This window comes from Phalacrocorax aristotelis, chromosome 2 (genome assembly GCF_949628215.1).
Source record: "Phalacrocorax aristotelis chromosome 2, bGulAri2.1, whole genome shotgun sequence".
Lineage (NCBI taxonomy): Eukaryota > Metazoa > Chordata > Aves > Suliformes > Phalacrocoracidae > Phalacrocorax > Phalacrocorax aristotelis.
The window spans coordinates 62,546,034-62,559,446 of NC_134277.1; positions in this window are offsets into that span (position 1 = coordinate 62,546,034).

Sequence of the window (13,413 nt, forward strand, 5' to 3'; positions counted from 1 at the left end):
TTAATCCAGCTCAGCCGAAAGGCAATGCTTTGGCTCAACTAGCATATGGCAATTGTATGTCTCAGTTCTATGTAAATGTATAGAAGGTGGTATGGGCTTGACTTGGACAATAAAGGCTGCCAGGCAATGCATTCTAGAGTTTCTAATACAAACAACAAACTTGCTCCTGAAATCTTGAGAGCAAGCTCCAAGCCTGGGAGCCAGCCAGGTAACCAAAGGACTGTAAGATCCAGTTTTATTTTCACCCATGCCTAATGTAACTGGGCAGAGGCCATTACAAGATGAACCAGATCAATCAAGATGGATTTGTAACAGGAAATACATACAAATACTTATACAAGATGTAAATAGGGTATTATGTTATGCCTCGGTGCCAGCATTAAGAATTCTGTCCCTCAACACAGGAAGGACATTGAGGTGCTGGAGCGTGTCCAGAGAAGGGCAACGAAGCTGGCAAAGGGTCTGGAGCACAAGTCTTATGAGGAGCAGCTGAGGGAGCTGGGGTTGTTTCGTCTGGAGAAGAGGAGGCTGAGGGGAGACATTATTGCTCTCTACAACTACCTGAAAGGAGGTTGTAGCGAGGCGGGGGTCGGTCTCTTCTCCCAAGTAACTTGTGATAGGATGAGAGGAAATGGCCTCAAGCTGCATCAGGGGAGGTTTAGATTGGATATTAGAAAAAAATTCTTTACTTAAGGAGTGGTCAGGCATTGGAACAGGCTGCCCAGGGAGGTGGTGGAGTCACCCTCCCTGGAGGTATTTAAAAGACACGTAGACATGGCACTTTGGGGCATGGTTTAGGAAGCATGGTGTGTTGGGTTGATGGTTGGACCTGATGACCTTAGAAGTCTTTTCCAACCTTAATGATTCTATGATTCTATGATAACCCCTGGAAAACCAGCACAAAATATATCTGCACTGGAATCGCCAATCAGCTACTATTTCTGCGGGTCCTGGAATTAGCATGCCCCACTGAGGGAACTAAACTGCACCTCCACACCTTGGAGGTGTGAACCAACCTTTCTTTTTACCTGAAGGAGGGAAAGGGTAAGGGGCATATCCATCTCTCATTTTCAAATGAAATGTCTGCTTTTAGTTTTTGGGGGAGGAGGGGTGTATCTTAACCTGCACTAGACATCTCTGTTTAGGTGGATGAATTGCTTCCCTAGAAGCTGTCACAGTCCCATGTCAGTCCTTAAGCCCCACTGTGGAGCCGGACTGTAGCCCTATTTTCCACATCATTTCACAAAGTGAAAGCAGTTCCTGCAGGTTATAGTACACTATTCTGAAGCTTTTTCACATTTTGATTTACTTAACAAATGCACATGCTTAACTGGTGTACCAAATTAAAAACTACCTTAAAAGATTTAAATATTTGTATGTGTATATATATTTAGAATCTAATGTTTATGGGAAAGGACTGTCATTTCCTTATGTATCAATAAATTGCGTAGCAGAGTGATCTTTCACTGGTACCTTTAAGTCTTTTTAAGATGTAAGGAAAAAAAATTAATAGACACTGTTACAAATTAGTCCAGTTTATGGATTTGCAATGGAGTCTTTGGGTATAATACTGATTTTGCGCAAGTGTGAAGCTGAGCTATTTCTACTAGTTTTAGTGCATTCTGGATTGTCATAGATGGCAGCAGAATCTCACCCTTAGATTTTCATGTTCACTATTCTGAACATCAAAAGTTTATATTTATGTTATATTGTTTATTTGTTGAATGTATATAATTAGTTACTAATTACAGTCTTTTGAAACAGAGTATCCCCTTGGCTCACTGAAGGCCTATGCAGAAAGCCATGATCTTTTCAGTAATTTGGTTTTCTGCCTAGGATTGTTTGGATTCTTTTACTTAAACAAATGGAAAAATACTGAAAAAATTACTAGAAATTACAGCTAAAGGTCTTTCATCCGGTTGTCTACAGAAAGAAATCATTTCAGGGAGGATAAGTGCCATATAATCAGGGTCTACTTTATAAGCAAAGCTAAAATTTTTTAAGCTCTATAAGCTACACTAAATGACAATCTGACATTTAGTAAGAAGCCATAAATAGCTAATTAATGTCAGGACTTGATGGGTTTTTTTCAACACTTTTGACTTTTAAGAAGAATTAGACCACCCATCCAGACAGCACTTAAGCACTTGAAAGAATAGCTGTAGTTTCTGTAGTACAAATAAATAGGAAGAACATAATTCAGAAAATGATAATTAAATGATTAAAAGCAGGTCTGAGTTTCTATACAACAAAACTGAAAGCACTAAGGGCCAGGAATCTTATCCAAAAAAATGGGTGAAAAAACCACCAGCGACTGCACTGAAAACAGGATCATGCTCCAAATCGTGCACAATTTTCCTATTTGATTACTTGTGCTAATGCCCGTGATAAAGCAGAAATCTGATCAGAACTCTTAATCTCCTGCTTCCCCTTCTTGCATGTTAATTAGAAACAAAGTCCACTTCCAGTCACACATTTCATGGTATTTACCTCATTTTTATTTTCTTTGCACTGCAAACTAGGAAGTTTTTCAGAAACTTGTAAAAACATGTCACATAGAGGGTAAGACTTAGCCAACCTGTAGGGAGTCAGATGAATCTAAGCTTTCACATCCTGTTTCCTGTGTTTACTTAACAAACAATGGCCTATGCAAAAACAGGGTGAACCCAGGAGTGGTGCCACCTCTCTCATACTGGAAGAAAATGTGCTTCAGTGGCCATGTATCTTCACCTACCTTGAGGACTGTCAGAGTCACCTCATGCACTGCTGGGAAATTAGAGCTGGGGGGAACTGACTTGCTCTAACACAAATGCTGCTGGACAAGAGGTCTGATGCAAACAGAATGTCTTTAACTTCTTCAAAGCACAGGGCTGAGTTTTAAAACATTTCAAAGGCCCCTCCCAAGTGGTTACAAATTTTTCCAGTGAGTTCTCAGTATCCTAACATATTAAGAACAGGTTTCTTATAGGGTGGGAATACTGATACAAGAGAGAGGGCAGGTCAGAAATTTTCTACCAGATTATTCCCTGGCAGAAAAAGTGTATTTTAGCTTTGCTGACTTTACCCAGTGTTATGTAGCTTGGAATAAAGTATTTTGCTTTAGACTGATTTGGCCTAAAGTGAAATATTTCTGCTTAGCGACTGTTTTATTTCATGCTATTTCAGTGTTAAACTGCCTTACTTTACAATGATGCATTGGCACACAGGAATTGTGCTTTAGCTGCCCACTGCTTCAGCCGTCTCTTGGCCTTGGCACTGGTGTCCTGTAAGAATCTCCTATGAGCTGCAAGAATTCAGCAGTAGGGTCACTCCCATCAAGCAAGCTTTACTGCTTGGATTTTTCTAAGGCCGAAGGTCATATCCAATTTCTCAGTCTTGTCCAAAATTCTGCACTGAGATTTTGTGGTTGGAAACACACACAGCAAAGCCAACTGAGAAGTCAAGATCACAAATATGTTATCTCTTTAAACCAGTAAACTATTTCTTTTTTTTTTCCTATTTTATCTAGTTGATGGTACAGCAAAGCTAATAAAATTCTTATAATAAAAATGTGTACTCAAACTTCTCTGCTCTCATCTATTTTTTCATTAACGATATTTTCAAGAAAGTTTTTCCACAAGCATTTATTACTGCTCTACTTCTGGTTCAGATGAAGTCAACAGGAGTTTTTACTACTGATTTCCACAACAGCAGAGTTATGCCAACAATTAATATATTTGACCACTCATCTGTTACAAAAATAATCTATTAAGTTTTAAAAATCTGTGTCTAAAGATTAGAAAGAGTTGAAAGCATTGAATTTTATAAATGGGCCGGTCTGCTTCAAGCATTTCTTCTGTTTTTCTTTCTTCTTGCAATGCCAGCTAAAATCAGTCTTCTTTCTTTCCAGGTTACTGCTTAGAGGGAAAATGAGTACACAGAGAGTCAGGAAAAACCTCTGGGCAGATATCCTGGCTACAGCCAGCCACAGCAGGAGCACAAGGGGTGTAACAGCTGAGACTTCACAAGCTCCCCAAGATCTGGTTGAGACCGTGACCCTCTGTATTAAGATACATTGTAATATAACATGTAGGATTTTGTTGAACCAGCAAACAGCCCCGCTTCCCCAACATTTCTCTGTGGTCCCATTAGGCAACATAACTTTCATGTGTCTTAAATACTCCTCTAGTCTCAAAATATCTTTTTTGAATATCACTACTGAACCATTCACTTTCCACTTTCCAGACAAAGGAGACAGTGCATGACTCACAGCAAAAACATTGAACCATCTGTGGGTGAAAGAGGAGAAGTGGTTTGGAATAATCCCCTCAGCACCATCAGTACTTAGTTTCTCAATGTTCTTAGCTGGTTTACTTTGCATTTAGCAAACACATAGGCAGAGCAATCAAGAAAGGGGGAGATTCTTTAAAAACACTAAAGGCAAGACAGTAAAACAGAAATAGCGCTAAAATCTTTAAAGGGACTTTAGCAGCTTTCACATGTATTTTAGCCATTCAGCAGGCTCAAGTGACAAGACTAGATGTCTAAGGAAAGCCTTTGGTATGCTATATAGATGCACAGATTTCAGCAATTTTTCTTCAAACCAAATTACAATCTGCAAATTTTTCCAAAGGTTCCTCAGGTTGCTCTGATTGTCAAGCAGCCTGTTCTCATCATTCAGCATCCTTGCACAGTAAATATATTTTCTATCGTGTTGCATTATACAAGTTCCTGATGGGTCATTCAATAAGATCATCCTTATAATGTATAATGGCTATTTCAGGCTATGAGATGCCATTTCTTATTAGTCATCAGGGATAAATATTCGTTTGGAAAGGGTTGTATGCCATACAAGGTACCGTTGCTGGAGTTCATGTCTATCCACTTAGAGATAAATGAACTGGAAGAATAAATCTTTTGACCGATGTTACAGCTGTTTATAAATTCCACTGGAGACAGTCAGACTTGTAAACTAAAGAGAGGGCTGAATGCTCAGCCAAACAGCCTAAGACATCGAAGAGGTAGGTTCAGATTAATCCCTTGTCCTTTTCTGTGTATCTCATGACTAAGAAGGACAAAAGGAACTCACCATTAAAAAATGTTTCATAAAGCAGAGCAAGGCACAATGCCTCATCCTATACTGTTTGCAGTTTAAAGCATCATATGAAATGTGGCAGTTCTCTTCTGGAAAGCTGTTGCCTTCCATATGCATGTTAAAGGATCATATGATATTTTACCACTTGCACATTGAAACAAATAAGTATTTTTCCTTGTTTTAAAATTTGTGAAAATTCCACTCTGAACCCAAATATTACTAAAGTGTAAGGAGAGTTATTATTATTACGTTATTAAAAAAAAAGAATATGTAGCAAAAACTCCTTGAATTTGAAATATTATAACAGAAAAATTAAAACAGACTGCTGTTGAAACCACTGAAAGGCACGATCCTGATTGAATCTGGGATTTTATTCAGGTGAAATTTTACCTTTTTATCAGATTTTCTTTGGGCTTAAGGAATGTTGAAAAGAGGCAGGCATCAGGTTTTTTTCTTTTGTTTTTGAATACCTCCAATACACCCCCCTAGTACTGCCCTCTCAAAAACATCTGCCCCCTTTCTCTCTGTCTTCACAGATAAGCTACTCTTTTGACAGACTAGACTTGTAATGATCTATTCAAAATCTGTCTGTAAATACTTTAGGAAACAGAATAGGAAATGTTAAAGAGCAACCTGAAAAGCCAAAACATTGATATCCAAAATATAAATTTACTTCCCAGTCATCTTTCATTTAGATGAAATAAAAAGTTGCAGTGTGTTATGGATTCAAAGCAAAATCTTAAATCTATGCATTAAGCAAAGTACATATGGCTGGAGCTGGACCTTTAATGCTCACTTTCATCAAATGATGATGGAAAGATAGCTGTTTCTCACTAAACCCTCTCAGAAAACCTCTCAGAAATGCTCTCCAAGAGCACAGAAAAGAGGTCCCCCTTTACTTCTGCCCCGACCCTCTCTAAGGCTGCCAAGCGCAATCTTCCACCCTGGCAAAGCACTGAACTATGGGAATAGTTATCATATTATATAATAAGCAAAAGCTCTCATTAAGAGTTTATGACATGTGTGCACTAAACCAAAACCAACAGGAGTGAAATATAATAGGAAACAACCAGATCTCTTCATGCATGCACAGAAAGTGTCATAGCTTCTCTCCACGTTACTCTTTAAATTAGAAAAGGAATGAAGCAAGTAGGATTGTGAATGTGAATTGTGGATGTGAATGTGGGTGTGCATGAAGTAAATTACGTGCATGGATTGGAAAATAATTAGATTAAATAGAGGAAAAGATGCAGAGAAGAATAGTCATTATTCTTATTTCACAGAAGATGATCTAAAGCCCAGTGTGGATGAGAACCTTCTCCAAGAACACACAGGAAGTCTCTGGCAGAGCCAGGGTACAAACCCACAGCGTATAAATCCCAGCACTTGAACCACAGGCTTATTCTTCACCATTGACAAATTTTTTATCCCAAGACTTCAGCTGTTCCTATTACATATGCCCCAGTTAAGCCATAAACTTGCGTACAACAGCATGGCTTGAATTTCTGTTACTTTCCCATAAATCTGAACGTTTTTATAGCAGGGACCAGAATGATATAACTGCCCGTGTTTCAGCTAGAAAGCTTTTCCTCAGGTTCAGGCCTATGGATACAAAAGAACTCATTCTTCACCAGAAAAATATTTATTTTTCCTACAGGAAGACCCTGTATTTCAAACACTTTCACGAGAGGGAGAGGGCTTCCCTCTGAAAGAAATTTGTTACAATTCAGTTTAAAAAAAGTGTCAGCTTTGTCAAACAGTTTTCTTATGATAAGCATCAAGAGTGGTGTAATTTTTAGTAAACAAAACATGTTAATGACATTTCACTATGGAAAGATAGAAATACGGATATATTGAGAGGGAAAAAATCTTTTTCTGCCTCTTTAAATGTCTTCTAGAATGTTTTTTGGGTTTGTGATTTCTTTTTTTTTCTTGCAAATAATGGCCCCTTACTAATTTATTTGGGTGAGTTGTTTTTAAAGGTTTTCTTAATTTCTTCCAGACATTAACATAATGTTTTCATGTCTTTTAAGTTAGGAAGTAATATACTTCTTCCAAGGTGTTTAGTGGTACTTCCTCCAGAAATCTCCGACCAGGTGCCTGATCTGCAAGTGCTCTTCATAAGGACCACTGTTCTCTTCAATAGGAGTTTTGAAAAGAGCTCAAACTCCAGTTTCATAGTTCTTTTAAAAATTGGGCTGGTATCTACACCTAGTACTGGCTTTCTATATTGGGTAAATATCAGCAGTGATTTGACAGGACAAGGTTCACGAGGATTAAGTCATGAGTCCACTGAGGTCAATGACAAAGCCCCCACTTGACTTCAGCAGAGCCAGGATTTTACTCTTGGTAAATATTAATATAATAGGATTGCACTATCTGATGGTATGTTGTGTTGAATCTTCCATAAATTAGAGATGCCTTTATATTTATTCCTCTGTCACTGAGAGCTATACTGGGCCTGTTGATTGAGAGGTGTACAACAGCATGTTATCATTGTGTGGGCTTGAATCACAGCCAGAACAACTGGCACACTTTCCCCCATAACTCTGGAAGATGGTTTTGGAGATGAAAGACATGCTCCAGGGCACTGCTGCCTGTGCATGAGCTCCTGCTCCTCAGAAACAAGTTTTACAGCATCCTACCAAGTCAAATTGCTGGTTAGAGCAGATGAATGTTCAATCATGACATTTTTATAATTTTACTAATTCTATATAGGAAAAGCTGAGAAGAAAATATTTTCTCTTATGCATTTAGGATGCATATATGGTATGCATTTTCAGCAGTACATAACCTTGGAGAGGCTTACATGTGCTTATTCTTTTGTTTGGGTTCCTACCACAAGCTTTAGAACTCGTTATGTTCATGCTTCAGACTGGTGGTTTGACGACAGTTACACAGCGAGCCAGACTGAATCACAGGACATGGCTCAAATCAAGAGTGTCATCTCAAAGGGAATACACAATGATGATACCACTTTACTGTGGTGGTAATAGTATAATTATCTTCCTCTTCATATTGGCTAAGGGGAAGAAAAGTGGTTTTGTTAGATGAAGATTTCTGTTTGTGCTGTTTTGACAATGACACTTTGTAGAAAGAAAGTGGTATTTGACCAAATCAGAAGCAAGAAAGGATTTAAGGGTGACATACAATAGAGAAAAAGGTCAATTGTGGACAAGCAACAACTGAACAGAAACCTGGCTCTGGGATGCATAGAAATGGCTGTTGTGGGGTCTTGGTGAACAGTGTCATACTATCTCCAAGAATGGCAAGAGGCTTTACTGCTCAGCCAGAGCTGGCCCTGGGCCCCTCTGTTTGCAAAGATAGCCTGGCAGTATTGCCAGCACCACAGTTAACACTTCTGGTATCCCCCTGCCCATGAAAGTAGCACACACCCAGCCCCTTAACTATTTTACTTATTGGAGAGTCAAGTTGTGATAATTATTCCTTGTTTATAGCAGTGAAGAGCTCTTTTGTTATAATTACAGAAGCTACTAATAAGAATTGCATTCCAGGTATTCTTGGAAAGATAAGAAATTCAATTTTCTTTGATGGACCATGTTTAACTTCTGTATTTTCTTAAATTTGGTATTACTAAGAAAACAGGATCTGGAAGTAAAAATAGGGCAAATATGTACAAAAGCCTCCTTTCCACACCAAGTGTCAGGCTCACAGGAAAAATGCTTCAGGGCCCTATCATGCAGAGCAGAAGATTACCTGGGCTGGCCTTCTGCTGACAGATTGAGACTCCATACATCAGTTTCCTTTTCTTCTGAAGAAGATCTAAAGCATTTTGCCAATTAATGATGATAAAACACTGCAGGGGATCGTTTAGGGCAAGAAACTGGAGCAGCTAATTATGATGGGTTTTATCCCATTCTGTGAGATAAAATGGTAGTAACTAATAAGTGGCAAGATTAATCAAACATGCTGGACTTGGAAAGGCCAAGAATGCATAGTAAGGTATGGATCCATTAAGTAAGAGTAATATTTGGGAACAGCAGGAGACTGGGTACTCTGTATTTGTGGTCCCATCTTTCCAAATACAGCTGTTAATGTGCAGGTGGGGACTGACTAGGGAAGCCTTCACTGGTACTCCCAGTGAAAAGTGCAAGTCTGAAGCCAGCCTGATGCCTTATGTATCTTTCAAGATTGTCGAAGGACATGAAACGCTGACTAGCTTAGACTAATCAGAATGGTCAACATTCATGAATCCCTTAAGCACCATTTTTTAAATTCTTCAATGATTGCTTTAAGGTAACCTGATTATTTTGTTTTGTAAAATACTTTATTTTCATTTTAGTTTCCAAGCCTTTGACTGCTTTGTGAACTCACTTCTTCATCAATTTTATATTTTTCTGTATCAAAATCAAAATAGAGAGAGAAATGATCCATTTGCTCATGGCTAGTGAGTTTTGCTCATAGCGGCATGTTCACTTTCTTTCATAACCTCTGTTTTAAAGCTGTGTTATTTTATCTAGCCTTGTTGCTGAACAGTTACAAGGTCTCACAGTAATAAGGCTTAAAACAACAGACTTTTAAAAAATATTACCCTACATATATACCACTGCTCTGAATGCCAGGGAAATCTGTGTCTGCCTTTAGCTATGTATTCATGTAAGACCCATGTAAGGCCCTGTAAGGTAACAGTTTCAGTAGATATTTACATCATGGGAAGAAAACTGAGAAAGCTGAGACCCCTGCAGCTGTAAGCTGTATGTCTTCTTTTTCCTGAGGTCATGTGCAGTTCTGGACAAGGCAGTCCTTCCTTGAAGGGAACTTGTACAGATCCTTAAGACAACTGATAACATGCTTGCTCTATGAAGAGTTATTTAAAGTGATATGTCACTGAATTCCATTGAATTGTCTTAACACTGTTCTGTGCCTGGCTTGCATAAAAAGACTTTTCACGCACACTTAGAAACACGTCTCTGGATAAAAACAACACAGATTTATAATCCTAACTACCTGGAGCTGTGAGGAACCTGTGATGAAAATAAAAGCAAGCAGATCTTCCAATTTCCTTACTGATATACATACAAGATACCTTATCCTGGCTGACATGTCAAGGCAGAAGCAGTTTTCCTTGGAAGACAGCAGGTGTACAAGCGTGTGAGTGCATGAGTAGGGAAGGGGGGGTCCTTCTTCAAAATAGCTGGGAAAGATGATGCTACAGCAGATCTTGGCATGCTGAAAGGATATGTTCAGTCTGACAGAAAGATGCTTCTCACATATTATGCAACAAACCGAAAATGCTTATTCAGCTTAGAAATCGTATTTTTTAAAACGTGTTTTCCTTCCTCTAGTGCATTAGGATTTCATTTCTATTATCCTTTCCAGAATTATATTTTTTGTAAAGTCTTCTAATACAAGCTGAATCATCCCTCCTTCACTGTATTCACAGTATCTATAGTACATCTATGTGTTTGTAGCCCTTCCTCATATAATCAAATGTTTAAAAAAGTCTCAAGCACATAAGTATAGGCATGCAAGGCTTTAAAGTCACCAGTTTATCATAATGCTACTTACTGTTGCCATATCTCTTCTTTTTTTTTTGGGGGGTGGGGAGGGTTGGTTTTGGGGTCGTTCGCTTTTTGTTTTTTGTGTTATTTTTTTAACTTCTGCCTGTGCTGCCTGATCTCCATAAAAGGAGACCCATGAGAAGCATTTGAATAGCTTTGCAGTGCCTCATGGCTGGGTAACACTTCCAGAACTCCAGACTTCCTGAAATGTAATACTTTCCAGGTTGCATAACTGTTTGGTTTGTTTAAGCTCAATATAAAAGAAGCCCTAAAAAGGAAGACATAGAGCACAAAGTTCTCTCTTCCCACCTCTCAGGTGCTGTACATAGTGATTGAGGGAGGAATTTTTTATGTATAAGCATTCAATTTAACTTCTATGTTTCTTTTATGTGATAATAGCCAGTAAAAGCATCCAATCAACAAATTACTATTATCAGAAATGTTACATGTAACATTGCACAGCTTTGGGGCGGGGGAGCATTTATATTAGTAATTGCAGCCACAAAGACTTCTATGACAAAATTTCCATCTAGAGTGAGATACCCAGTCAGAGACTAACCTGACTGTACAATGGCAAGTCCTTCTCACTTTTCTCATGTTCCGTGGAACTCATGTTCCATGCAATATTCAGCAATGTTTTCCTGAACTTGATTTCTAAGCAAGGAAAATCAGATCAGTACTCCTTAATTTAATAAAACCTGTATCTTCCTCTTACATTGGAACAGTCAGAGGAAAAACAACTTGTTCTTTTAATCCATTCTCCTTTTACAATGTAAACATTTCTTGCCTTCTCCTCTATGTATCTGTATCATTATCCATCATCAACTGCCCTTCCCTGTCCTCTCCAAATTCCTTTCATGGTAAATGAAACCGGAAGCATTTTTCAACCCTGAAAACTAGACTTAACTAAACAGTCTTTTTATTAGCTGAGGCTTCTAATTTATGTCTTTGGGCCATAACATGTGACCTTTGGGGAACTCCAATACATAAACTATACCTCTTTACATCAGCAGCCAGCTGAAAAGCTGACATTCTTCCAGTGTCTCTTCATGCATTTATCGATCAAATGTTGCCATGGATTGAAGTGTTCTTATTCTGTTGCCATCTATACTGACATTGTTCATGGCCTTCTTAGCAAATTAACTATTTCATGCAGTGTTTGGTTATGCAAACAAGCTTGTGTTTTTCTCCAAGTTGTAAAAAGTCCCTTGTTATTTTTCCTTGTGTATCTTTTGCCATGCAAACTAAAGCCTGCAGCAAGGATTTAAAATACATGTCTGTGCTGAGAAGGAAGGTACTGAAAAAAAGATAAATACGGTAGAACTTTTGTGTGAGAGCATTCCTTTGCACTAGAGGTACTCAGAGGTACTATTTAAGTGTTGGGAAATGCATTTCTTCCACTGGTTTTCCTTTTCCTTTGGAAATTTTAACACATAATTAAATTTGGAAGTAAAGAGCCCTGTAGTAGGGGATGCACACAAGAAATTATTTTTGGAATGCTCATTCTAAAATGGAAAGTATTTCTGCTTTACTGACTCCTCTTTCCAGTCCAATTTTACTGTATTCATCCTGTACTGAAATAAAACCCCTGAATTAGATGCTGTTTTTTAATTCCTGAGCAAAGTGCTCACTTAGGCTGGCTCATGGACAGTTAAATTTGAGAGAGGAAAATTTAGTCCTTTAGCATGACTAGATCAAATAGGAGACATGGGTAAACAGTGAGGTAGTAACTTTGGTCTAAAAACTCTAATTGCTAACTTAATTAGGAAAAAAAAAAAGGCTGATCTACCCTTGGAGCTGATTAGTGCTTGATGCTATTCACTGAAGACCATAACATTAATGTGTCAGGCACCTGACCAGAGACTATCCTCCATACTATAGAAGTTCACTAGGAGAGAAAGGTCATGGAGGAAATCACATCTGGGCTGTGGAAGAAGGTGAGCAGTAGGAATACTTCAACTTCTGCATCTACAGCTACATTGGAAAACTATTAAATGGGTGCTCTGGTGTCACACTGCACCTCAGGCTCACCTCTAGGATGACTGAGAAATAGGGGAATTGCATTTCGGCTCATTGCCAACACTACTTGTCTTTGGAGACTGATTTCTCAAGGGACATGGAAACACATTCTTAGTAATTATGACTTAATTGCTCATGAAGAACAGCACTTCTAGAAGTGTTTCCTAGCAGTTTACCAAGCAAATGCTTCCCTGATATCTCTGGTATAGAACTCACCTCTCTGAGCTTCATCCAGTAAATGCAATATATGGCACAGAGAGGTGGAAAGCCACCTTTTCATGCCCTAAAGCAGCCAAAATTTTCCATGCATTTACTTTACCTCTCTGGCCTCTGCATTTAAAGCCAGGCTGAAGGTATGGCAAGGTACCATGTGTTCAGGCTGGGTTGTAGACAGTCCCTTCTGTACTGGGAGCTGATGCCTTGAGACACCTCCCCAGAGGTACTGAATTATGCCCTCCTCTGCCCCTCCTCCTCCTGCTGCATCTTTCCATCTTAGCCTGCATTATCCCCAGCCTTTCTGAACAGAAGGCTGGAAATAGTATCAAACAGTGGCTTCCACTTCCCACCTGTTCCCACATATGGTGGAAACTGTATCCGTATCTGTAAGAAGAAAAGATGTAAAGAAATTTAGGAAATAATTTAATTTCAAAACATTATTACTGTCACTTATTATTGCAATAGCATCTTAAACTTGCTAGGGAATCATTAAGTTACAAACTGAAAAACAGACCTTGCTCTTTGCAAGGTACAGTCTAAGGAGATTAAAAAAAGCCAACATAGTGAGTAGCACAAACAAGC